Genomic DNA, 27,469 nt, shown 5'->3' with positions numbered 1-27,469 from the left:
TCCCACCTTGCAAGGTCCTAGAGCCCAGGCTCCATCCCGAGCCTGAACGTCTACACCACAGTCAAACAGCCCTTTAGCCCAAGCCACGTGGACCCGAGTCAGTTGGCATTGGCCAGCTGCGGGTTTTTAATTGCAACATAGACACATCCTCCGAGCCCAGGACAACTGACTCAGGCTCGCACTACAGGGCTAAGAATAGCAGTTTAGACCTTCAGGCTCGGGCTGGTTCCCAGGCTCTGAGATCCACCTGCCTCATCAGGTTCCAGAACCTGGGGTCCACCTTGAGCCCAAATGCCTACAAAGCTATTTTTAGCCCTATAGCACGAGCCCGAGTCAGTTGACCTGGTCTCTGAGACTTGCTGCCCCAGGGCTTCTTTTGTGGTGTAGACATGCTGACTGTCACTTACACCAACAGTACCTGCTCCCCAAGGAGTTCCAATGATGTCAATGGGAAGTAAAGTGCTATTCAACATAAGGGTATCAGAATCTGGCACATAGTTACCATTTTCAGTTCTTACCTTCTGCCATTGCTGTGATTAACTTTTGCCCAGGAATATGGTGCAGTTAAGTGTTTCCACAGTTATACTTATTGCTACTCTAGTCAATGGTTTAAAGGGAAGCAGACTGTTTAGTCCCAAGTCATTCCAACAACTGGGGCAATGCAACTTGAAGGAAGAATAATACACATAACCAATCAGCTCTAAAGGAGTCAGGATATTTTCTGGAAACTTTAGCACTGTATCTATACTAGCAAAAATGGGACCTGCAATCCATCATGAGTGAGAGCAGTGGTGGAAGTGGTAGTGTAGACAGAGCTCAGGCATCTTCACCATTGTGTTGTGTAGCCCTGCTCAGTACAGGGTTAGATTCCATATAGATAGAAGCACCTGAACTCCATCTACACTATAGCTCTTACCAGTGGGGCCATACTGGTGGTGAATTATAGTTTCCGTATTTGCCACTGTAGACACCACCTAGATGTCACTGCAAAATAAAAGCCACCTAAGACAAAGTGGTATATTAACTAAAGTTTTTCTGATTTTAGACAAAGCAGTGAAAGGGATGTTAACCCTGGTGTTCTGGCTCCATTCCAGATTGAATAATTACATTTGTTCTGTCTCAAGTCCCCCTGCAGTTTCAATATAACAAGCTGTTCTCTACTTCCTGCCCTACTGCTGTGTAGTATTGCGGTGCGCTGTTAAACAGATGCTAGGGTCTTCTCAGAGGTGAATGATGACATAACATGTATAGTTTGTATAGCATTTTGGTGCCTTTGCAAAGCTCTTTTGAGATCCTTCAGAATGAAATGCACACCAAAAATCTAAGATGATCATTCTCCCTGTACGGTCAGCATGGCAACATTAACTGATGTACTGCTATATGAATTACTGTGGAATTTTTGTTTTTTGTATTCAATTGTGCTTACTTTACTTAATAATGAAACTTAGGTCACAAATACATGTTATATACTATACATTGATCCAGAGTTGATCGCAAAGATAGCCCAATTAATTGCTTGAATGCAGAATCCTAATGCTATTCATTTAGGGGTAAACAGTAAGCCCCAGTAGCTGGACCAGTAAGATATGCAGGAATTGGGAAGAAATCATCTCCCTTCATTATCATCTTTATGGTGAACTAAGAAACAGATCCTCTTTGCTGGAGCCCCACTAAGGGTATGTCTACACTACGAAATTAGGTCGATTTCACAGAAGTCGATTTTTAGAAACTGATTTTATACAGTCGATTGCGTATGACCATGCTAAGCACATTAAGTCGGCAGAGTGCGTCCTCACTACCATGACTAGCATCGACTTATAGAGCAGTGCACTGTGGGTAGCTATCCCGCAGTCTCCGCTGCCCATTGGAATTCTGGGTTAAGCTCTCAATGCCTGATGGGGCAAAAACATTGTTGTGGGTGGTTTTGGGTACATGTCGTCAGGCCCCCCTTCCTCCCACCCTCCCTCTGTGAAAGCAAGGGCAGACAATCGTTTAGCGCCTTTTTTCCTGGGTTACCAATGCAGACGCCATACCACAGCAAGCATGGAGCCCGCTCAGCTCACTGTCACCATACATCTCCTGGGTGCTGCTGGCAGACCCGGTACTGCATTGCTACACAGCAGCAGCTCCTTGCCTTCGCGGCAGATGGTGCAGTAGGACTAATTGCTGTCATACGTCTCCTGGGTGCTCCTGGCAGACCTCGGTGAGGTCGATCAGGGGCGCCTGGACAAACATGGCTATTCTCCTCTTAGAGCACCGAATGGGAGCCAGAGACTCCAGGTCATTCTCTTCTTTAAGTTTCGTCTCATGGAGATTCAGTCCTGCCTGGAGTATCACGTGAGCTGGAGGCTTCTACCTCAGGCTGCTCTCCCAGCCGGCAGTACCGCGCAGTCGCACCTACCCCAGCCTAACCCTTGCTCCCATGGCTCATGAAGCCTGGACAGTAATAAGGAGCAGTTCAACTATAGGCCGAGCAGGTGCAGAATGGTGGTAGAATGTGCCTTTGGACATTTAAAAGCTCGCTGGCCCTGTTTGCTGACTAGGTCAGACCTCAGCGCAACCAACATTCCCATTGTTATTGCTGCTTGCTGTGTGCTCCATAATATCTGTGAGAGTAAGGGGGAGACATTTATGGCAGGGTGGGAGGTTGAGGCAAATTGCCTGGCGTCCAATTTTGAGCAGCCAGACACCAGGGCGATTAGAAGAGCACAGCAAGGCGCACTGCACATCAGAGTGGCTTTGAAAACCAGTTTCATGACTGGCCAGGCTACGGTGTGACCGTTGTGTGTGTTTCTCCTTGATGCAAACCCGTCCCCTTTGTTGATTTTAATTCTCTGTAAGCCAACCACCCTTCCCCCTTTTAAATAAAGTAACTATTGTTTTGAAACCATGCATTCTTTCTTTATTAATTAAAGAAAAAAGATAACTGACAAGGTAGCCCGGGTGGGGTGAGGGAGGAGGGAAGGACAAGGCCACATTGCTTATTGTAGCCACACTAAAAATCAAACTGTTTGAATGACAGCCTTCTGTTGCTTGGGCCATCCTCTGGAGTGGAGTGGCTGGGTGCCCAGAGCCTCCCCCCCGTATTCTTGGGCATCTGGGTGAGGAGGCTATGGAACATGGGGAGGAGGGCAGGCAGTTATACAGTGAATGCAGCAGGGGTCTGTGCTCTTGTTGGCTTTCCTGCAGCTCCAACAGATGCTTCATCGTGTCCATTTGCTCCCACAACAGACGCTTCATTATGTCTGTTTGCTCCCCCATTAGCCTCAGCATCGCATCCTGCCTCCAGTCTTGGCGCTCACTTAAATCTTTCCTGGCCTCTGCCACTGAATGCCTCCATGCATTAGGCTGTGCCCTATCAGTGTGGGAGGACTGCATGAGCTTGGAAAACATGTCATCGCGAGTGCGTTTTTTTCGCCTTCTAATCTGCGATAACCTCAGGGATGGAGATGATGGGGGAGCGTAGAAACATTCTAAGCTCTATTATTTTGGGGGGACTGCATGGTCACCTGTGCTGCTGAGTTCGCCATGCTGACCAAACAGGAAATGAAATTCAAAAGTTCCCAGGGCTTTTCCTGTGTACCTGGCTAGTGCATCGGAGTTCAAAGTGCTGTCCAGAGCGGTCACAATGGAACACTCTGGGATAGCTCCTGGAGGCCAATACCGTTGATTTGCGTCCCCAGTACCCCAAATTCAACCCAGCAAGGTCAATTTTAGTGCTACTCTCCTCGTCGGAGAGGAGTACAGAAGTCGATTTTAAGAGCCCTTTAGGTTGACGGAACGGGGTTGGTTGTGTGGACGCAGTCATTTTTAAATCGACCTAACATGGCTAAATTCAACCTAACCCCGTAGTGTAGTCCAGGACTAAGAGGAAGTACTCATCAGATTGTTGATCCTCCATTTTGAGAGAGAACATTCCTCTGCTGATGGCTAATATCAGAGGGGTGCAAAGTATTTCAGTGAAATTGGAAATGATCAAAAATGCAATAAATTTCACATTTGAAAATCAGTCCCATTTTTGTGACCCCAAGCAGGTCAGGAACTAGTCAATATCAGTTGGCTATAGAATGGGAGAGCTGGCTGGTGGAGGGCTGGAGTCCTACAAACTCTTCTGCTTTTGAAGAATTCCTTCTTTAAGAATCCAGTTTGTAACTGATGGCACATCTAAACTAGGAGACATTAATTATTTTATTTTTAGGCAAGTGTTCACCATAATATTTACAGCAATTTACAAATATTCTGCTGCTGCTGTGTTAATATAATACAGCACAGAACTGTCAAGGCCTAGGCTATAGGTTTATGCTCTATATTAGGTACATGGCATTACTGATTGCTTTAAAAATTCTTCCAAATGATTCATAAATTTTCTTATCCAAGTATCCTAGACCAATGATGGTTTCTTACATAGGTATAGTGCACACAATGGCAAAGTTGATGATTGTAGTTCCATTTCTTTTCATAGTCTTTTTTTTTTTTTTTTTTTTAAATTGGTTGTTGGATTTCATTATGGCCTAGAGGCTTCAAGTGAGATAGGGCACAATTGTGCTAGACAGGGTACATATGCACAGTGAGAGAAATCCTTGCCCTATAGGCAAGACCAACAAAGGGCAGTCATAGAATGACTTGCCCCAGGTCATTACCAGAGCCAAGACTAGACCTCCAGTCACCTGAATCCCAATCCAATGCCCTGTCCATGGGACACAGGAACAGCTTTAAAGTGGTCAGCCATAATTTGCATTTTGCTGGACTGAAAAGGTGAAAGATGTGAGATTTTTGGTGGGGAGGGATGTGAGTGATTTCCACCCGTAACACGACTGACTAAACACTTCATTAGTTTACTAGATTAGCACTTAGGGAAATGCTCATAACCTCCCATTTACATCATTATGAAAATATACTGAAACTACAAAAAGTGTGGCACACTCCCCTGTTCATTCACTTCCTGTTGTCTTCTTCCTTCTCCCTGCATTTGTATGGTGTATCTACCTCCAGGGCAGGAACTTACCCCCACCCATTGTAGGGTTCTATAACACATAGCTATGCTGCTATAAAAGTTGTTTATTTTCACCTAGAGCCTGATCCAAAGCTCTTTGAGGTCCATGGAAAGGCTCCCCTTGACCTCCATGGACTTTGGATCAGGCCATTAATATATATGACACTCCATTGCAAATCTCAGTTCTGCTCTGAGGTCATTCAACATTGTATGTGTGTCACATCTCTGCAAGAAACCATTGTCAGGCCAGGCTAATCAAATAAGAACGTGGAAATGTTGATTTCAATGGAGCTACCAGCAGCATAAGGTACTACTCAATGTGAGGTGGTGCTCTGTCCCAGGTGACTAGTTAATGAGCGAGAGATGTGGAGGGGGGAATGTGTTCCAATTTGCCTCAGGCAATGAACACCATTGTGTGACACAGCTGTTGAAATTCTCCCAGCAGACTTCCTCAGGGCTGGAATACCTGTCCCCACTATTTTCTTTCATGCCCTGAAGGGAACAGTGACTGAATGCTCCTTAAATAGTGAGGAATAAAAGTGTTTTTGATCAAAGATAGGGCTAATCAGTACACCGCTGCTTTAAACCTTTACTGACTGTTTCTAAATTAAGCTGCATGCTGAGAGAGTCTCCTTAGGTTTGTTCATTTGTATTGTATTAGAGACATGTCATAGAACATGAAGGCTGTGGTTAGAATAGAAGTTACCAAATAGGGGAAATATATTAGCCATGTCAAATGAAATTTATATCAGTGAGCTGGGACTCTCCCCCACCTCTCCTGTAGCAGCATTAAATTAAGATACTGGTCAGCAATGTCCTAGTTAGAAATTCAGCAGTGAAATTCTCCTGTCATTCTTCATGTATGGAAGTAGCAGCCACTTACCTCAGGGTATAGGAAGAATTCCCCAGGTGTTTCCTCAAGGCCTTGTTGCCAATGGAAACAAAGCTTATTCTAGACCATCCTATTCATCAGGGCTCCCAGTGCTGGACAATTCCTTCAGGTTCAAATGCTACAACCATTCAGGTATTTACTGTTCTGTCACATACTGCCCTGGTCATTGACACCAGGTAATACATAAGCCCGGCTCTTCTTTTCCCTTGTAGGTTTGTCCACTCACAAAGTGATATTGATTTTTTCACACCACCTTTATAGTCATCCCATAAAGAGTCTTTTGGATGAATTTGCACAAGTGCAAATGTGATTCATTCATTACAAATGGTCAGGAGACGACAGCCCTTGAAGTTACAAAATTTCATTTGCTGAAAGCCCTGGGGAAGAAGAGGCACCACAGTTCTTTAAACAAAGAAATCAGCCGTACATTGTAATCTGGGCTATTTTAATGTTTATTGATTACAAGTCCTGCGTAATAAACAGAGGGGATGTGCAGACAGGCAAAAAACTCCTGTTTCACTCAGAAATGATTCAAAGTAACATTTGTTTCCAAATGTAGGAGGAGGGCATTCAAATCATGGGATCAGATACACTCTTTTCTAAGATTTTATTTAGAATTGAGAAAATAATTCACAATTTATTTCATGAATTAAACCTCTCTTGCTCCCGGAATGTCTGTTAGCAAGGCATGATTCCCTTACTGGTTTTGGTTATTTGTTTATTGAACATCTTTGAATATTTATGCATTAGGGACCTGATCATCAATACTTGAGCTATGTTAATTGTGATGGGTCTGATAAATCACATTTTTTTTCTGTTCACTAATTGAGTGAGCATGGAAACACTTGTTGCTCAAATGAATTTAAAATTTCATTTCCATGAATACTTACACAGAAGAGGCCTGATTTTTTTTTTCCTCTCATGGTCACTCTTGTACAGTAGTTGTAACTCCACTGACATCAATCAATTGATGTCAAGAAAGTACTCTAGATTTGCACTGGTGTAAGATCCAAATCCGGCACTCTTTTGAAATTTGCTATCTATCGATAGGCTTGCCAGTAAAATTTGACTAATTAGAATATTTGAATGAAAATTCACAGGGGTTGGGGGTGGGGGTAGGTGTTTGTTTTTTTGAGGGGGAGAAGTGGTTGCGTGATTTGCCCAGCTGTCCTTTTAACTGGGCTCAGTTACTAAGTTAGAATGAATACTGCATACAACTGTTTATATGCTCACAAAGGGCTCTGTTCTGATACCCCTGCTCATAATGAGTCATACCTTACTTCCTAAGAAGTTCTACTGAAATCAGTAGAGATATTGCATGAGTAAGAGACTATTCGTGAACAGTAAGTGTATTGAATCTGACCCTGAAGTATTGCCTAGTGACTAGTGCTTCTGGGTGCTTTGGTTTTTGGTGCTCAGCTGGAGACATCGTAAAGTGGGCTAATTTTCTGAAAGGGCTGACCCCCTTCCCCTCTGAAAATCAGAGCCCTTTAAGGAGTCTCAAATTGGCTCTCAAAAAATGGACAAATCCAAAATCTCTAGTTACTTTTGAAAAGCTCGGCCTTATGTGCTGTAGTAAACACATTGCAATTATAACTAGCCCATGGATGGTCCTGTTTGTACGCAAAGAAAACACACATATTCAATTTTCATATCTGTTGCTAGTGTTCTAAAGCTGCTCAAATTTACGTTCAGCTCAGAGTACATAAAACCACCAGCTGCCCTGGCTACAAAGCTGTCCTATGAAGTGATGGGTTAACAAATTATTTATGCAGCAAGAGGGGCTGTGGTGGTGATGTGAGGATGCTGTGACATGTAGATGGGAGAATAAACAGCTGACTGTACACTTGAATAAAATCTTATATAATTTACATATACACACATCTTATTTTTATCACCTTAAGTCGTCTCAAAGTGACTGATGACTATTCATAATATTGAGCTTCCTGGAGGCAGCTACAGTGAGCAGACATTGATAATACAGATTGGTAGGCATCATGACATTTCTCCATTGTACTTTGTGGCATTCCTTCGATAACTTGTGTAACTTGGAAGTTACCCTGACTTATCTGGGCCACCGAAAATGGCACATTTCATAATATAGAATCAGAAAACTCAGCAGGCTCTTCAGACTGATATTATGACTTCATCACTGCGATATGAATCACTGCTACCTCCACATCCTACAATAGCCTGGCTTTTCACTTCAGGTAACTATCCATTCAATTTACGAATTTGCAGAATTTTCATCCTACATCTGTATCTTAGGTCTTACATCTGTATGCACCTGTCTGTTTGCCAGTAGTACCAGAGATGGGCCTGTGCAGCATCATTCTAGATCTAAAATCCCAACTCACCTTCATGCTGTCTGGCTTCAACTTCGCGGCACTGTGAATCTCATTGGTGTCCCCTTCTCAGAGTCAACCCTGATTTCTGTCACTTTCTCCAGCAGCTAGCCCAGCGTTGCTGCCCATGTACGAAAAGGGGAAGATGAGCTAGATACACACCTTAACAGTAACACATCCATACTACTCTGCTTCATGGATCTCAGAAGAAACAGGCAGCTAGATAAACTGTTTGAGGCACTTTTGGAACGTGTGCATGTCTGTATAAGAGAGTAACATATTTGGGAAGGTTTACTGAATGACTGTTCATATGGCAGTCTCAGCTAACTCATGGGGAACTCCATATTTATGGGGCATACTAATGGGGTAAAATCTAGCCTGAATGCATCAAGGGCAGTTGTTGTACCCATCAGTAGCTTATTTTTTTAAAAAAATAAGCTATCTAATGCTATTTAACTCTGATATACTCTATTAATTCATTCCTGAAATCCAAGACCTAATTTCTTGGCCATATTTGTGTGCTGACTTTGTTTTCCGAAGTTGTGTGCTTTGCTTACCAACTGCTATTGTGTATATACACCTACTGTGCTGAATAGCTTTATTTCAGTTACACTGTAACATGACAGCAAGAGGCCTTTATTTATTTGTTTATTATAAACAGACTCATTTTTCAAATGCATTGCTGTATTAATGGTAATTTGCATCAAGATGTTCTATGTCATTCTAAGGCACATCTTGAAGTTGATGGGGATGGAAATGAATACCATGCAAAATGCATTCAGTGACTCAAGTAGTTTGTTATATTTCAGTTTTTATTATTCTTTCAAAATCCTCAAGAAGTGAAGAATGGGGAAAGCATAAGCAGAAAGAATCGAGAGCAGGAAAATTCACTTCTAATACACAATGACAGTTTGACAGCAAATGCATTCAGCATGAATTGCAAATACAGTGCGGAGTGGGGATCTTAATCTGGTCATTTCGATCTCAAATCATCCTATTACATAGTGTCATATATGCTAATAAACCTCTGCATCCATAATAGCACTGACATTATAGAATAAAGAAATTCTTAGAATGGTTACTGGAGTATCTTACACTGTCCTGGGGTTTCAAATGTTATCCTGTTTTGAGTATAGAGTGGATCTAAATCTTAGATTTCTTCTGAATATGGGTCAGATGCAGCCCAAGAGATCAGAAAGCTGATGAAAACAGCTAATCTCATGATATTTCCATCATTTGGTGCTGAAATATCACAGAAATAGCTTGAGAGAATAAAGAGTTTGGTGTCATTGAATCTAACATTAGCCCTGGTTTGGATACTCAAGCCCAAATATTAGCTCTGGTTTGACTCAAACTCTGGCCTAAATCAAATCTGGATCCAAATCCTAGATTTATCTAATTTAGAAGGAGGGTTGAAGTTGCTAGGGAGAAAAAAAAAATAGCATCTCCTACTCTGTTGTTACCTTGAGAGTTGTCTGTGTTTCACTTTTTGTGCAAAGCATTCAAAATATTGCTTAATTTTTAAAAACAGTCCTAGCTGCAGTGGGTAGGAAAGCTCTCAAATGTCAAACATACCTTTCGTTCGTTAGTAAATAAACTGGTGCACTATAAAAGGTGATGCAATAGCAGATCTGATGCTTCACTGCCATATACCATGTGCACTCATTAATATAGATGATAAAATGTTACCACCAGTGAAAGTGAGGGGAGAATTCATATTTGATACTTTGCCTTGTGTAGTAAGGCAGGACTCACCAGCATGGCACCTCCTGCTGGTCATCCTCGGAAGCTCTCCAGCCTCCAGAGCATCCTCTGCAGGCTGGTGTCCCGCTTGCCTCAGGCCCCTGTGTCCCTCCCAGACCCCTGGTGCCCCTTTATCTTGGGTGCTGCCCCCTGGCAGTACACCCACTCTCTGGGTCTCCTCACCCAGGGGAACCCCCAACCCTCTATCCCCACCTCATCTCAGTCTATGGCTACTGCCAGTCACCATCTAGGCCCCCACTCACTGGGGCAGACTGCAGTGTGTAAGCCATTCATCACTGGCAAACAGCAGTTTGGACCTGTTGCCTTTGCCTAACCCCTGGGCTGCAGTCTCTGCAACCCCAGTACCTGGTTTGGCCTTTGACAAGGCCTGCAGCCTGGGGAGTTGCCAGGCAGGAGCTCCCCTGCTCCTCTCACCTTTCCCCAGCCCTGCTCGGTTGCCTGCACCCTCAGCTCCCAGGCAGCTAGGTCCTGCTCTCTCTGAAGCTCAAGGGAGAGTCCTGAGCCAGCTCCTCCCTGAGTCCTTATAACAGAGCCAGGTGTGGCCTGATTGGGGCATGGCCCAGCTGCGGTTGCTTCCCCCAATCAGCCTAGTCTTTGCTCGCAGCCCCAGCCTTCTCCCAAGGCTGGCTTTAACCCTTTCAGGGACGGAGCGGGTGACCACCCCGCTACACCTTGGTACTTATGGAATAGGAATTATTTTGGAGAAGTTCTATGGCCTGTGCCTATATAGGAAGTTAGACTAGATGATCAGAATGGTCCTTTCTGGACTTAGATTCTATGAATCTGTGAAAGGCAGTGGGGAATCAGGCTCAGTTTGAGTGCACTAGTACAACTGGCCTTTTCATCCTTTTCAAGTGGCCTGAACACAGAACTAGGAGCCAGGAGAATCTGAATTCTAATCTGCACACTTACATTGATACCATGTGGACTTGGGCAAGTATCTTTGACTCCTGCATCTATAATAATAGTTAGAAGACCCACAGAGATGCTGTGAAAATTAGTTAACGTTTGCCAAGTTCTCTGAAAATTTAATGACCTAAATAAGTGCTTGATATTTTCTGTAAAGTACCAGCTGCATTACAGAATCACTGAAGTCTGGAATATCAAATAACTGAAGGAATTTGACAGTGGTAAGGGCTAACAACTGTGGTAGTGCCTCTTTAAGGGCTTGAATCTTAGGGTTAGAAGGGACTGCAAGGGTCATCTAGTCAGGGCCGGCTCTACCATTTTTGCTGCCCCAAGCAGCGAAGCAAAAAAAAAGAAAAAAAAGCAGCCGCCGAAGAAGAAAAAATGAAAGGAAGGGAGAAGGGAAAAGGAAAAAGCTGCCACCGAAGTGCTGCCGAGGAAGGGAAAAATATTTAAAAAGCTGCCGGAGTGCCGCCCCAAGAACGGCCAAAGTGCTGCCCCTTCTGATTTGCCACCCCAGGCACCAGCTTCCTTAGCTGGTGCCTAGAGCAGGCCCTGCAACTAGTCTAACCCATTAAGTCTGAGATCTGGTGAACAGGTGTCAGATCTTAGGAATGCTCACTGAAAATGCCCTGCCACCTCCTGCTTAAAGCTGAGGCTGTTGGCTTTAGGGCCTTACCTGATCACAACTGTAAAGCACAACCTAAGAAGAGACGTGGTTCCTCAAGACATCAGGGCCGCTATAGAGCTGGGCAGGAAACAGTTTTCCCATCCCACGAGTTTTCAAGATTTTGAAATTTCTTCCTGTCTAGAATTGGGATGAAAAGTTGAAATCTCAATATATTTCAAAATATGCTCTTTTAAAAGAATAAATTAACTCCATTTTTAAATGAAAACTCATTTTGAACCGAAAAATTGAAAAAATTAAAACCTTTTCATTTTTTTTTTCAAATTGGGAGATTTGTTGAAATCAGCCTTTGCCTGTAAACAGTTTTGGTTCTGACAAATCAGCATTTTTCAGTGGAAAAACATTTCATCAGAAAATTACTGACCAGCTCCAAAATCCAATGTCTTCACCTTTGCCTTCATCAAGAAACCAATATATAAACATAGCTAACTAGGATGCATGGCTGGTGTAAATGTTCTCTCTGCTACTGGTGGGGGAATTCTGCGCTACTGCACATGCACATAATTAATACATAATTGCTGCGGTTCTGCCTTTTACCCATCAGAGGGCACTGTCTCGAAAGAACAGCAGCCGCTCCCAGCAGAAAACAACTTCTTCGGTTCTACCTTTTGCCCTACAAAGGGAGCTGTGGAGATAGAACAAAGCAGCAACTCCCAGCCAGTGAGGGAAGAGAGAGAGCCTGCAGAGCCTTCTTCGCAGAGGGTCAGGTCAGGAGACAGGGGTTATGGGCACTGGGGAGATAGACAGCGTAGGGTGCTGGGGGGTCAGATGGGGGCTCATAAGGACAAGTTGGGAAGGACAGACTGTGACGGGGCTAAATGGGAGTGGAGGTACAGGGCCACGGGGGGTGGGAGGTGCAGGGCCACGTAGTGATGAGGGAGGGGGTGCAGAGCTACATAGGGATGGGAGTGGCTGGGGGTGGGTGCAGAGACAAAGTGGGATGGGGAGGGGGGAAAAGGACACAGAGGGACAGGGGAGTGGCTGGGTGGGGGCACAGAGCCACATGGGGATGGGGGCAGTGTGTGTCTGAGTGGGGGTGAGGGACACATAGGGGTGCAGGGGCCCATGGCGACGGGGTAGATGTGCCTGACTGAATGGGAGGGGCTAAGGTCTGCATGGGGGAAGTTCCCTAACAATCCCTCCCTGCCCCCCCAAAATACCTGGTCCATACTTTTCCCACCCATACCCAGCAACCCTCCAAGTTCACACCCAGGCTCCTTCCCAGCAATTTACATCCCTCTCCCTCTCTTATCCCTGACTCCCCCAAGCCTTTGCACTGCTTCTGAGGGGTGCAGGATATACGGTTCTTTATTGTAGTTTAAATGAATTATTACTCAGAGTTCTGTATTAATATGCCTAGTAAGGAATCTATCTGTCAAAAAACATTTCCTGAATCCTTTTTGTTGTCTGTATTGTTACCACCTGCTTGCTGACAGATATTTTGAAATAAATGACAAAAAATAATTGAAACTGGTGTGATTATATTGTTATTTTGACAAATAAAATATGCAGAATTTTGCTGAATTTTAAAATATTGTGTGTAGAATTTTTAATTTTTTGTTGCAGAATTTTTAGGTGCAGAATTCCCCCAAGAGTAAGAGTCTGCATAAACATCCACTTAATAAGTAGAGAGCCCCATTCTGCACTAGCTGAAGTTTCTATGAGCCCTTCAATACTTTGCTCATATAGAAGGCATTGCTGTCATCTAACATGGAGGACAAAGGCATGGAGAGTTTTGGCAAAATTTCCAAACGAAAAAGTCTCAATCTATTTGCGCGGCAGATGTGAGTAAGTGTTCTTGGCCACTGCTACTGCCCAGATAGCCTGAAACAGCTGACATGAATATGCTTGCAAACTTGAGTAAAAAAAAAAAGAGGTGTATTCTGTCGATGGATGGAGTAGAAACTCTGCTCTGCTTTTATCTCTGCTTGCTTTCCCCAGCCTTTGGATGTTTTACCTCTGTGCTGAGGAAGGATTGCATGGTTTTTCTGAAATATATATTATGATTGCATTGTCTATTTGATACATTTATGCTTTGTGGTCTTTTCTTGATTTCAGTGGCTCCAAGTGATGTCTAATAGATATCAAAGGGAAATGGAATATATATAAATATTACAAAAACAAAACAAAAAACTCAGCCTGCTAAATGAATATTATTATGGTTGCAAAGTCTAGCACTCAGAAGTTAGGAAATTCCAAAATAACATTGCTTATGCAACTTTAATTCAACCTTTTTGTACATATGCATTATGATAGTCTTTAATTAAATGAACACATACTGTTTTTTCACAGGACCCCCGCGTCATTCAGCTTACAGGATGGATTTTGCTCACTTAAATAGCAGCTATTCAATACTTCATCTTCATTGTTCAATGTACGGACCCAGGCCTTGTTGCTGCACACTATTCAAACACTGCTTTGAAGAAAGAATTATTCATTTCCTCATGGGGTTTTCCACCATACTTATCACTACTGTATCTGAATGCTCCCCTGTCATAAACATAAAGGGAGGGGTAACCACTTTTCTGTATACAATGCTATAAAATCCCTCCTGGCCAGAGGCAAATCCCTTTCACCTGTAAAGGGTTAAGAAGCTAAGATAACCTCACTGGCATCTGACCCAAAATGACCAATGAGGGGACAAGATACTTTCAAATCTGGAGCAGGGGGAAACAAAGGGTTTGTCTGTCTGTGTGATGCTTTTGCTGGGAACAGATCAGGAATGCAGCCTTACAACTCCTGTTAAGTTAGTAAGTAATCTAGCTAGAAATGTGTTAGATTTCCTTTTGTTTAGTGACTGGTAAAATAAACTGTGCTGGATGGAATGTATATTCCTGTTTTTGTGTCTTTTTGTAACTTAAGGTTTAGCCTAGAGGGATTCTCTATGTTTTGAATCTGATTACCCTGTAAGGTATTTACCATCCTGATTTTACAGAGGTGATTCTTTTACCTTTTCTTTAATTAAAATTTTTCCTTTAAGAACCTGATTGATTTTTTCATTATTCTTAAGATCCAAGGGTTTGGGTCTGTGTTCACCTGTACAAATTGGGAAAGGGGGTGTAGGGCTTGGGGGGTATTTTGGGGGAAGATGTCTCCAAGTGGGCTCTTTTCCTGTTCTTTGTTTAAAACACTTGGTGGTGGCAGCATACTGTTCAAGGACAAGGCAAAGTTTGTACCCTGGGGAAGTTTTTAACCTAAGCTGGTAAGAATAAGCTTAGGGGGTCTTTCATGCAGGTCCCCACATCTGTACCCTAGAGTTCAGAGTGGGGAAGGAACTTTGACATCCCCAAGCTTTAATTCATTTTTCTCCACAACAACTCTGTGAGATGAGGAGGTCATATTATCCCCAATTTACAGATGAGGAGTTGTCACAGAGATTAAGATAAAAAGTTTTCAATAATTGTGGGTGCCCAATCTGAGACACCTAGGAACTGATTTTTCAGAATCCAGAGCATTATATAGCATGTTCTATGTTCAGCATACAATCCCATTGACTTCAGGTGCAGGCCTCAGCACTTCTGCTAATCAGAACCTGGAGCAGGGGTGCTGGAACAGGGGGAACCAGGGGGCCATGGCCCTCCCACTTTTTGAAAGTGGACAGGCCTGGCCTGTCTACTTTTCACTACGGGCCCTGTCCCTGCTTTTCTCCCCCAAGGCCCCACTCCCCAGCCAGACTGGCAGCCACTGTTCCCTCTAAGCTGTGAGTGTGTGCGCACACACATAGATTCTAAACCCCGTGCATGCAGCAAAACACCACGTGCACAAAAATTTGCACAGAAGCACAAAAATTCTCACAGAAGAAATTTTTTGCACACATGGCCTGTCAAAAATTTGCACAGAAGAAACTTTTTGCGCACACAGCCTGTCAAAAATTTGCAGGGCAGATGGAGGGTCTGCGGCTCCCCACAGCTGCAGCTCTTACCATGGCCAGGCTGCGCTCTGAAGCTCAACCCCCTGGCTGGAGCCGGGTTGGGATAAGAGCTGCATGGGGAGCTGTGGGGAGCCTCGGAACTTCCACCTGCTGTAGGTCAGGGGATTGTGGGGGCGGGGACACGGGTCAGCAGCTGCTCTCGGGCTCCCTCACCCAGGGCAGTTGGAGGGTCCTGGGCTCCCTGGCCTGCTCCAGCTTGGCTGGGGGCAGGGCCTTGTGGGGAAGAGGAGGGGCCACGGTGGGGAGTCCCTGGTCCCCCACTTTTGGGAAGACTCCACCACCCCTGCCCTGGAGTATCAAGTTGGGCACCCAGGAAATGCCTACCCAGTCCAACTCCCTATTCCTCAGGCTTCTCATCCTAGACTCAGTCTCCTTGCCCAGCAAGTGCTAGTGCCTTCCTCCGGGCTCACTGTCTATGTCCTAAATTCCCACCCACTCTGTCAGTCCTCCTGCCCACACCCAGTTTCAGTCTCCTTGCCTAGCACTCCCACTTCCCCACACCTGCCCCAGTTCCTTGTCCCCAGTCCTTCCCCCCAAGATCCTTGTTCCAGTCTCTTTGTCCAACCAACTCCAGTTCTCTCCCCACACCCAAGCCTCTTGTCCAATCTGTCTCCCCTCCCTGCCCTCGCTGGTTCTTAGACCCTGCTTCTTGTCCAGCAAGTTCCAGTCTCACCATGGATCCCTAGCTCCTCATCTGATCTCAGTATCCTGCTCCACCGCCCCACACCCCATCCCAAGGTCAGCTGGCTCCCAGTCGTTGTTTCCCTCTCCAGCTCTCAGTCCCAATCTCTCTCCACCCAGCTCCCAGTCCCAGTATTTCTTCACTCTTCCAGTCCCAGTCTCTATTCCCAGCCAGTCCCAGTTTCTCCCCCCCTCCCACCAGTCCCAATTTAAGACTAATTGTTCCAATATCCTCCTTTCCATCCCACCCTACCCAGCCTTTTCCCCCTCTGCAGTCACATCAGATGGGTTACTCTTCCACACTGCCTGCCAACAGGGGTATAACTGAGAGCACAGGAGACACAGGCTTCCAACTCTTATTTTGGGTTCCTGGCCCCATCCTAGCCAGAGTAGCCGGAAGCAGCCATTATAGAGAAAGTCCAGGTTCTCAGCTGTAGCCCTGGGCTGGAGCTTGCTCAGCTGCTCTGTGGGAATGCTGCATACGTAGTCCAGTCACCTATGGGAGCTTTAAGGGGATGGAGCATGCTCAGTTGCTCTGTGGGGATGGTTCATATGCAGCCTGGTTAGCACTAGGACCTGTGTGGGGATGGTGCACGCACAAACCAGTTAGTGCTAGGAGCTGTGAGAGGCTCAAATATGCTCGGTGAGGGTGGAATCTTTGGAAATTGAAGAAGACTTTACGGAGCATGTGGGAACTATGATATTTCGAAGGATTATAATATGGCCAAATCTGGGCAGATTTTCACAGGGGTGGCCAAAGGCCAGACACAAGAGCCACTCTCCTGCTAAATTTCAAGTCCTTGCTCCAAAGCATGAAGGCACTAGAATAGTTCAAAGAAAGGGTTGCCGGAGTTTTTTAACATGTGCCAAACAACATATTTTCCCCTAGCCTCATTCTCAGAAATGGCTGAACTGTTTTGGCTGAGATGTTCCAAAAAGAATCGGCCTGAGGCAGACACCTTGCATAGAAAATTTCAGCTTGAATGGTTAACATTTGGCAAAGTGATAAGCAATTTAGAACAGGATCTTATAATGAGAGTTGTTGGGCAACCTTAATAGGTGGTGCTACCAGGCCTGCCTGTAATATGTACATACACATAGAGACCAGTTACTCATACCCAGTACATCTCAAAAGATGGGAGAACAAGGTGGCTGTAACCTCCTTCTTGCTCCCCTCGTCCTGGGGAATAACAAAGAGCTTCCCCTTGAAGTCCTCACCTCAACATGCTCCCCAGGCCAGAGGTGAGGGAATAGATGGTACAAAGCCAGTTTTATGCTGGGGGACTCTTCAGTGGCCCCTTTCAAGCTGATATAAGGTTCCTTTACTGTGACTGCCCCCAAAAGACCCCACCTGAGGTTGAGTATTGGGATCATAATCTTTGGGCAAGCTTTCTAGCAAATGTATTCATTCTGCAGAGTATCCCATTTGAGCAAACTGAGCTTGTTTTAAAACCAGAGCAGCGCTTAGTTTAGAGGTAATAAAAAGGCAATATATCATACCTCAAATGAGAATAAGAATTAGGTACATTTTTGTGGTATGAGCCTGTTTTAAACCTGAAGCTTAATGTTTAGTGGAATGCATAGCTGAGACTGACACTCACCTTGTATTGGTATCAAACCCTAGCATTACACTTATGTTCTCTCCAATGGAAAAACTGACATCAAGGAAACCAGCTCTTGGCTTCAGTTCACTGGAATGCTCTAATGATGCTTGCTACCAATTTTCTTTGAAACCCTACCTATTACAATGATTCAGAAATTCATTCCCAGTTAAAACAGACCCATAAATTATGATCCTTGATCATATGAAAACTGTCCATTCCCACTGCGCCTGCCTGACTCCTTGGATATGGATTACAGCTCTGATACTTGGAAAAACTCTAGTTTCTCTGGTTGATAGAACTGAAAAATCATCAGCCAACTCATTATCAGAGATGTGATGCTGTCTCTCCCAGAGGGCATTAGCACTCACTCAGCAAGGTCCCCATCATGCCTGTGGTTGCTAGAAGAAGCAGTGGTATTGCGTATAGTAATGTGTCTGTCAGCGTCATGAATCAACCTTCAACAATAGCGACTCTTCTGTATACAAATTCCATGAGATTCCTTTGCTGTTTTATGTCATGAACACTTTATAGCACTAATAACACTTGCTCTACAGGAAGAGTGTACTTAGACTCCCCTCCCTATTTAGACTGTCTAAAGTGAGATAATGTTACTATGCTCATTCACTTCCAAAATTATGCTAGTTATTGTGCCAAGTAAAAGACGCGTGCTGCCAGCCATTCCAGTAAGCTAGAAAGGATAATAAAAATGTTTATGGATGTTGTGGATTTCAACTGTTTAACATTTTTAAAGACCTCTACTGCCTGGGCCAATTTACAGCTGGTTTAACTCTTAAAAAATATCAAAACACATTACATACAAAAGAAATTAAGGAAACCATAAGCTACATACTCAAAGAGCTTTTGGCTGTCTTAAAAAAAAAGAAAAGAAAAGAGGTATAGCTATAAAATGTAATATCCCACCAAGTGAGGGAGAGGGTTATTCTTGTCTGGCTAAGGAAATGTGTTGCAATAATGCTGAAATGTAGCTCTTGTTTTGCCTCAGTACAGTCCATGGCATTGACTCTATTTTTATTTTAAAGGTGGGGTTTTAAAATTTCCTTATTTATGTTTTGATTCTCAGCATAAAGGATTTATTAGAACTATTCTAAGTATATTCTGGATGTTAAGAGGGCTCTAAATTCTAAATGCAGACAAGTCTCTAATTAATGCAACAGCCATGGGGTTGAGCAATGGCATCTGGAAGTTTAGCATAAACAACATCAAGTTTGTGAAGGAAGTAGCAAGTGGTTCATGGGGAGTCCCTCCCCAAACAGCCAGGTGTGGCCCGGACCCCGCCTCCATCCGACACCCCCCTGCTTCTCACCCCCTGATGGCCCCCCTGGGACTCCTGCCGCATCCAACCCTCCCTGCTCCCTGTCCCCTGACTACCTCCAGACTCCCTGCCCCTGACTGCCTGCCACCGCCCCATCCAACCCCTCCTCTCATTCCTGACTGCCCCCCCTGGGACCCCTGCCACATCCAACCACCCCTTCTCCCTGTCCCCTGTCCACCCCTGGAACCCCTGCCCCTGACTGTCCCCTGGTGCCCCATCCAACCCCCCGCCCCTCCTGACTGCCGTCCCAGGAACCCTGCCCCCATTCAAGCCCCCTGTTCCCCGCCCTCTGACTGCCCTGACCGCTATCCACACCCCTGACCACCACCCCGAACTCCCCTTCCCTTTATCCAATCCCCCCTGCTCCCTGCTCCCTGCCCCCTGACCGCGTTGCCTGGAGCACTGGTGGCTGGCGGCGCTACAGCCGCACCACCGAGAGCACCAGGACAGGCAGCCGTGCCGCCCAGCTGGAGCCAGCCATGTCCCTGCACAGCACAGAGCACCGGGTCAGGCCACGGCTCTGCAGCTGCACTGCGCAGCAAGAGCTCGCAGCCCCGCCGCCCAGAGCATTGCGCCGGCGGTGCAGTGAGCTGAGGCTGCAGGGGAGGGGGAATAGCAGGGGAGAGGCTGGGGGCTAGGCTCCCAGGCCAGGAGCTCCGGGGCTAGGCTCCCAGGCCAGGAGCTCCAGGGCCGGGCAGGAGGGTCCTGCAGGCTGGATGTGGCCCACAGGCCATAGTTTGCCCACCTCTGCTTTAGAAGAATATTTGATGACTCAGCAAAGAATAACATTCGGTGTAGATTTTCAAGAATGACTACGGATTTTGGCTGCCCAAATTCTTGGGCTCCCAACTCTGTCACTTTAAAGGGGCCTGGTCTCAGAAAGTGTTGTGTCCCTGCCCTCTAAAATATCAGCTCCTTTTGAAGTGTCTCGGGCTGGGGCACCCAAAAACCACTACTCACTTTTGAAAATTTAGGCCTATTAAAAATATAGGGACTCCTGTACCGCTTCTGGTGTAAAACTAATACTTCAATCTCACAATAAAGTCTGCTAGTGTAGACTGTTATGCTTCCACAGAGTGAAATTCTGGCCCCATAGAAATCAATGGCAAATCTTCTATTGACTTGAATGGGGCCAGCATTTCACTCCAGGAAGTTCGGTTTGCACTCCATTGGGACTTGATGCAGGTGTCTGTGTCCTCACTTGTGGGCCCCGTGGCAGCCTAAATGTGTTATAAAATAAACGTAAGATAGCAATCGGATGAAATTACATTGACTTCCAAAGACTTGTGCTAAATTTGACCCTCTGTGTCACAGTAACATTTGGAGAGAAGAGATATCTTTCTCACTAGATACTGTAGAAATCTTGAGGGGGAAAATGCTTTCTTGCAACCTTTTCGGTAAAACGTAAACTCTTAGCAAATTTCTAAGATAGGTAATATTTGGTGACTGTTGTAGGAAATGGCATATCAATAAGAAACATTTTTCTGAATTGTTCAGAGTTCCACACTCTTCATACAGTACTTGTGTAGTTGGAAGCTTTGCCCCATTTTGAATTGGCTCACTGAAGCTGATCTTGGAAAGAGTTTTTTCCTTCAAAGTCTAGTTGTCTGTAAACCTAGTACAAGCTTAATGGGTGAATTAAATGAATTCAGAACTTATGAAGAAAAGGCTGGACTGGCAGCTTAGTAGTCTGAATTCCTCTATACAGACACAGAACATGTAGAACCTAGGAAGAATCAGTGCACTTTCTTCCACACACTTCTCCACCAAGGTATTTTGACAATGCCCTGGAAGAAGGCAGGTTAGACTCCATGTTGTTCCTCCAGTCCTTGGTGTGTGCTAACACTCAACAAAGGTGCTTATCAATGCAATATAATAAAAATTGCATTGGTAGTTTTGTGCATAATAGATTGCTGTCTCCTTGGAACAGCTTGGAGACTACCAGCTCTTCTGCTCAGACTGGACTCAGAATTTTCAAGAGAGCTGACTTCAGCATTACTTGCTGAAGTAATGGCCACAAGATCAGAGGAAAGATGCTTTTGTGGTTACGGCATCAGCCTGTGACTGAGGTGATTTGGGTTTTGTCCGGGGCTGAGCTATGCAGGACCGGATCTAGGCACCAGCAAAGCAAGCATGTGCTTGGGGCGGCACAATTCCTGGGGCGGCCTTCGGGCCATCCGTTTTTGTTTTTGTTTTTTGCTTGGGCAGTTGCGTTCTCGGAGCTTGGGGTGGCAAATTTTTTGCTTGGGGTGGCAAAAAACCTAGAGCCGGCCCTGGGTCTATGGACTTCCTGTGTGACCATGGGCAAGTCATTTTATCTCTATGAGGGGGATTTTCAAAAGTACTCAGCACTGCCCTAATTCTGTTCCCATTGAAGTCAATGGGAATTTCACTCTTGATTTCACTGAGAGCAGAGTTAGGCCAAAGCTGAGTGTTTTTGAAATTCTACTTTCTGTGCCTCAGTTCCCCATGTGTAAAATGGGGCTACCACTCTTCCTGAGTGAGATGCTGTGAGGATTAAATCATTAACGTCTTTGAGGTGCTCGGATACTGTAGTGCTGAGTCCCATAGAAAGTCATATACATAAATGAAGAAAGAATATGGAAAACTGTTCCTTTAAGGTTTCTGCCAGAAGCTTACAGGATTTCATGCTCTTTTTCATTAATCAACATTTCAACAGCCTTGTTTAATCTCTGTTATTTCACGTGTGACATAGAGTTATAGAACTCTGAAACTGACACTGGCTTTTAACTATAATTCTGGGAAAAGAACACCAGCCCTGATGAAAAACTGCACAAAAGAACATTACTAATGACATGCCACTTATTAAATAGATGCAACAAGATGGAACACTACAAGATTTTGCAGAGAAGGCACACAATAAAATGATTTCTCTGGCTATAATTTTGATAGAAACATAAGAAAAGCCATATCAGAGCCTACCCTTGGAATTTCTAGTCCATTGTCCTCTCTCTGACAGTGGCCTGGACCAGATGCTTCATAGGAAGGTGTAAGATACCTCCGCACAGACAATTTTAGAATACTCTGCTTATAGGGGTAGTTTCTTCCTGACCCCATCAGTTAATGGTTGGTTCCTGGCCTGAAGCCTGCGAGTTTATTAATTAATTAATTAAAAAAATAAATATGGGATAGCTGTGGAAGTTAGTTTATATTATGGCCAATCCTTTCTTTGAATCCTGCTAAGCTCTTGTACTCAGTGTAATCTTGTGGCAGTGAGTTCTACGGTCATGCTTCCCTCTAATGCATTGAGGAAAATAGTATTTTCTTTTAATAGCTTTTAACTTTGTCTCTTCTTTGTCACTGGCAGTACCTTTTTCTCATGTTTTGAAAGGGTGAATAGGAGCACTCCATGTACAAAATAATGAATGGTAAAGATAAGGCATATTGCTCCCATGCTTGTCCCTCTCCTTTCTGAGTGGAATGGGACTAGATCCTCTGCTATGGCCAAGAACTGCACTGTGAAACTTCGTAGGAGTCTGAATGCAAAGATGGTCTTTGCTCTCCCTTGATTCTAGGCCGGCTATGTTCCAGGCAGCTCTAAGTTACACCAGCTACCAATAACCCAAAGGGCCAATTGCAGGACAGAAGGGCCTCTACACCAGCAGCAAAAAAGGTTAGGATAGTGGCCACCATGCAGCTTATGGGATCTTCCCAAGACACAAGTTTTGGATAGGCCAGACAAGACTTCCAAAGGCACAAAGGGCAAATGGGCACCCAATTCCCATTGAAAACCAATGGGAGTTGGGCACCTAACTCCCATTTGTGCCTTTGAAAATCCTCCCTGCTGGCTCTAATTGCTTTCCCCTAGCAGTGTGGGGCAACTGGAATAAAGGGTCTGGGGAGGCCCAATCATTTCAGTCTTTCTTTATCTGAAGATCTTTCCATACCTCTGACTAGTTCATCAGCCATCTGTGGGTACCTTTTTAATTTCTGCTATATCTATTTTGAGATAGGGTGACCAGAACCGAACAAAGTATTCCAGATGAGAGGTGAAGGTATATAATGGCATTTTAATATTTTCAGTATTAGTCTCCATCCTACTCCTATGTAACCTAATATTTTACTTGTTTTTTTTGACCATGAGTACATACTGAACAGATATATATCCATTATCATGAAGGTCTCTTTCCATAGTGGTTACAGTTCCTTTAGAACCCAGTCATTTTGGTTGTAGTTTAAAGGAAATACAAGCTTCCAAGATGTTAAATCCAACAAACTATCCCCTAGAAATTTACATACCCTCCCCGCCCAAACCTACCAGTAATCTTCTCTGGTCAAGGTAGCTAGCAATGAGATCAAAACCACATGAATGCTCTGGAGAGTGTAAAGGAACTCAACCACTCAGAATTGGCTCTGAAGGATTACTACAGGCTCATTCATCTGCTGATTATCAATGAAATCTGAGCCTTGTACCAACTTGCCAAAGGTACTTTTGACCCATTAACACATCATCATAATTCTGCAATAGCCTGAAAAAGGGGAGGAAAAGCCCACAAAAATATTTTCCCTTGACTGTAACTTGATTTGGTAAGTAACAATCTTTTCTGAATGCAATCTATGTAAGTCTCATTACAACAGTGGCCTTAGATAATTAATTAATTAACATGTTTACAGCAAAGTTTGTGTCAGTGTTTTCATCATAAACCCCAAGTCTTCTAGAGGTCAGGAATGAATGGCAGAGTAAGCGAGGCCTTTTAGACTTGTCTCTTTGAACTCCTATGCCTCTCACCTCTTCCATGATCTGTAAATCTGCCCACCATTACCTCCAAAACATTTTCCCACCGAAAATGTCCATGACCATTCCTCCTCTGATTCATGGGTTCATAAAATCTTCACCCTCCTCCCTCCCACACTAAATGGTCCCCACTAAGGCCAGTTCAACCCACTTCAATCCATCCTGGAAGCAGGAATCTTATCCTCTGTGATAATGACTGGCTCCCTGAACATTTCAGAACCCAGTATAAAAAATTATTCTTTCAGGTCTTCCGGACTCTCTCTGGGCTTGACTTTCCTCACCACTCTGATCTCATTCATCTCTCTTCCTATTTTCCCTCCACTACTCATGACAGAATTCATTTTGTTCCCCCATGTTTCCCTCTAATTCAGTTCAATTCATTGAGACTTTATTGCCATGACAAACTATACAAGCGTTGCCAAAGTGCAGGAAAAAAACATACCTCTCAGGGGTCTATTAGAGGCTTGGTATGACCCATCCAGGATAGGGTTACATGCTGTGTTTGGGTTTGATCCCCTGTGTCTATTTGTCATTATTGCCCATGCCTGATCCAGTGACAGATTGATACATAGTGTGATGCCAATTCTGTTGTCTATCTCCTTTCTCTCTGGGTCAGGAACAGTTTATCCTCAGTGCTTTTTTTATTAGATGTGTTTTATGATTCCTGATAGTTCGAGGAAATATCTTTCTTTCACTTTGTATTTTTGACATTGGAGCAGAATTTGTATTTCTGTTTCATTCTCTGCTCAGCCACAGTGGCTGCATAGTTGGTCTTCTGTGGTTGGGGTTTACACCTCCCAACTTCTACCTCTGCTGTTGTCACTGAGGCCTTGTAGACACACAAAAGTTATACCACCTGAAATGTCAAGGTGTAGGTAAAGGGGGATACAAGCACCATAGTTTGGATATAGTTACTTCATCTGCTTCCTCCTGGACCTGTCAGCCACCTTCAACATTGTTGACCAGTTTCTTCTTCTTGAAATCCCATCCTCCATTGGCTTCCAGGATTCTGACTCTGTCCTCTCTGGCTTCTCTTCCTACTTCTCTAATTGTTCCTTCAGCTGGTCTTGCACAAGATCCTCCCCATCCTCCCTCTAACTTTCTGGGAGGGTTCCACAGGGCTCTGTCTTTGATCCCTTTCTCTTCTCCCACTACACTTTGTTTCCAGATAATTTCATCTGGAAACACAAGTTTATCTATCATCTCGATGCTGATGACTTATAGAGCTACCTCTCTGCTCCATACCTGTTTCCTTCTGTCCAAACTAAAATCTCACATTACGTCTCTGATATCTTCTTGTGGATGTCTAGCTGTCAGCACAAGCTCAACAAGCCTAAAAGCAGCGCTCTTATTCTTTCCCTCCCCCAAGACCTCCCCACTACTTCCTTTTTCAGTCATTGTAGACAACACCACCATCCTGCCTGTCACTCAGGTCCATCCCCTGGGCCATCATTTCGATTCAGACTACTGTCTAGGTCCCCACATCCAGGCCATATCTAAGTCTTGCAATTCTTTCTGCTTAACAAGTTTAAGGTATGGCCTTCCTATCCATCCACTCAGCTAACGCTCTCAGCCAGGCTCTCATCTTCTATCTAAATTACTGCAACATCCTTTTCTCTTTCCTTGACAAATGCAATCTTGCCCCATTCATATCCATTCAGAATGCTGCTGTATTGTGACTCCTCTCTTTGAATTCCTCCACTGGCTTCCTCTTCCCTCTCGGCCAAGAATAAGTCACTTGTCTTCACTTTTCAGCTTATCCCCAGCCGAACTATCATGTCTTGTTCACTAACAAGATATTGACTCCCACCTCTGACATGAGGCCAGCCTCCAATCCCCACAAGCACCTCTCTGCTTTCTCCCACTTGGGAGAAGCTCCCCATAAACATCTGCAAAGCTACAACATTTTCTGCCTTCGCAACTCTCCTTAAACCTTACCTTTGTCATGGTCCCTACAGAAAAACTGACAACAGTGTGATGTGTTGGGGATCACCCAGACCCGTAAGGAGTTCTGTCACTGCCTGCCCTGTAACCTGAACGCTATGCTTCTATGGCTCAGATCCCTGACCTCAGTAGCTTGCCTACAAGCACATGCTCTCACCCTGGCTTCCACTATTTACTCCTTGCAGGGTGACAGGGTGACAGCAACAGCCCTTTCAATCCCGAGTCTCTCCAAATCCACTCTCCCTGAGTTCTTAAATACCAGACACTCAGATAATTTCCCCCTTCACAAGTGAAACCAACCCCCCAGTTATCGGCTCTGTTTGGCACCCACACTCCACACAGTTCGCACAACAGACTGTTAGAGGATACGCTAACAGTTTGCACAACAAAGACCTGCCCTTCTGTTTCCTGTTGCGAAACCTCAGACACAAGCCTTCCTTTAAAAGGCTTTATTCTCTTTTCTCTTAGCCTATGGTGACTCACTTTTATTCAGAATGTGGAAACCCTCTTGATTTGGGAGCGGGCATGTCTAAGTTCTGCACTTAGGAAGGAAGAATCCCATGAACCGCTACAGGCTGGGGACTGGCTAAGCAGCAGTTCTGCAGAAAAGGACCTGGGGATTACAGTGGATGAGAAGCTGGATATGAGTCAGCAGTGTGCCCTCATTGCTAAGAAGACCAAGGGCATATTGGGCTGTATTAGAAGGAGCATTGCCAGCAGATTGAGGAAAGTGATTATTCCCCTCTATTTGGCACTGGAGAGGCCACACCTGGAGTATCGTATCCAGTTTTGGTCCCTCCACTACAGAAGGGTTGTGGATAAATTGGAGAGAGTCCTGCAGAGGGCAACAAAAATGATTAGGGGGCTGGGGCACATGACTTACGAGGAGAGGCTGAGGGAACTGGGGTTATTTAGTTTGCAGAAGAGAAGAGTGAGTGGGGGATTTCATAGCAGCCTTCAACTACCTGAAGGGGGGTTCCAAAGAGGATAGAGCTAATCTGTTCTCAGTGGTGGTAGATGACAGAACAAGAAGTGATGGTCTCAAGTTGCCATGGGGGAGGTATAGGTTGGATATTAGGAAACACTATTTCAGTAAGAGGGTGGGGAAGCACTGGAATGGGTTACCTAGGGAGGTGGTGGAATCTCCATCCTTAGAGGTTTTTAAGGCCCGGCTTGACAAAGCCCTGGCTGGGATGATTTAGTTGGTGTTGGTCCTGCTTTGAGCAGGGGATTGGACTAGATGACCTCCTGAGGTCTCTTCCAACCTTAATCTTCTATGATTCTATTATTCTATTCCATTAACTTCAGTTGTCCAGCATTGTCCCTTCCTGAGCTGATGGGTACTTGAAGTTGGTTTCATGTAAACAACTGGCTTGGGAGGTGCTTCTTGCTGTCTGATCACTCCCTGGCTTGCTGTGCGGTGGTGTCAGAGCAGTACATAGGTGGTGTGACCTACTAGTCAGAGCTCAGAGTAGAGATAGGATCATGGATGGTCGCGCCAGAGGTCCAGCCGGAGTCAGAGTTAGAAGCCACGCCAAGGGTTAAACTGAAGTCAAAGTCAGAGTTGCACCAACGGTCAAACCAGAGTCAATAACTGGAGTTAGGGCTTGGGAGCAGGAACACGGTGAGGTA

Source organism: Chelonia mydas, chromosome 9, assembly GCF_015237465.2.
Source record: "Chelonia mydas isolate rCheMyd1 chromosome 9, rCheMyd1.pri.v2, whole genome shotgun sequence".
NCBI classification, from domain to species: Eukaryota; Metazoa; Chordata; order Testudines; family Cheloniidae; genus Chelonia; species Chelonia mydas.
Note: the sequence above shows the minus strand (reverse complement) of the source record.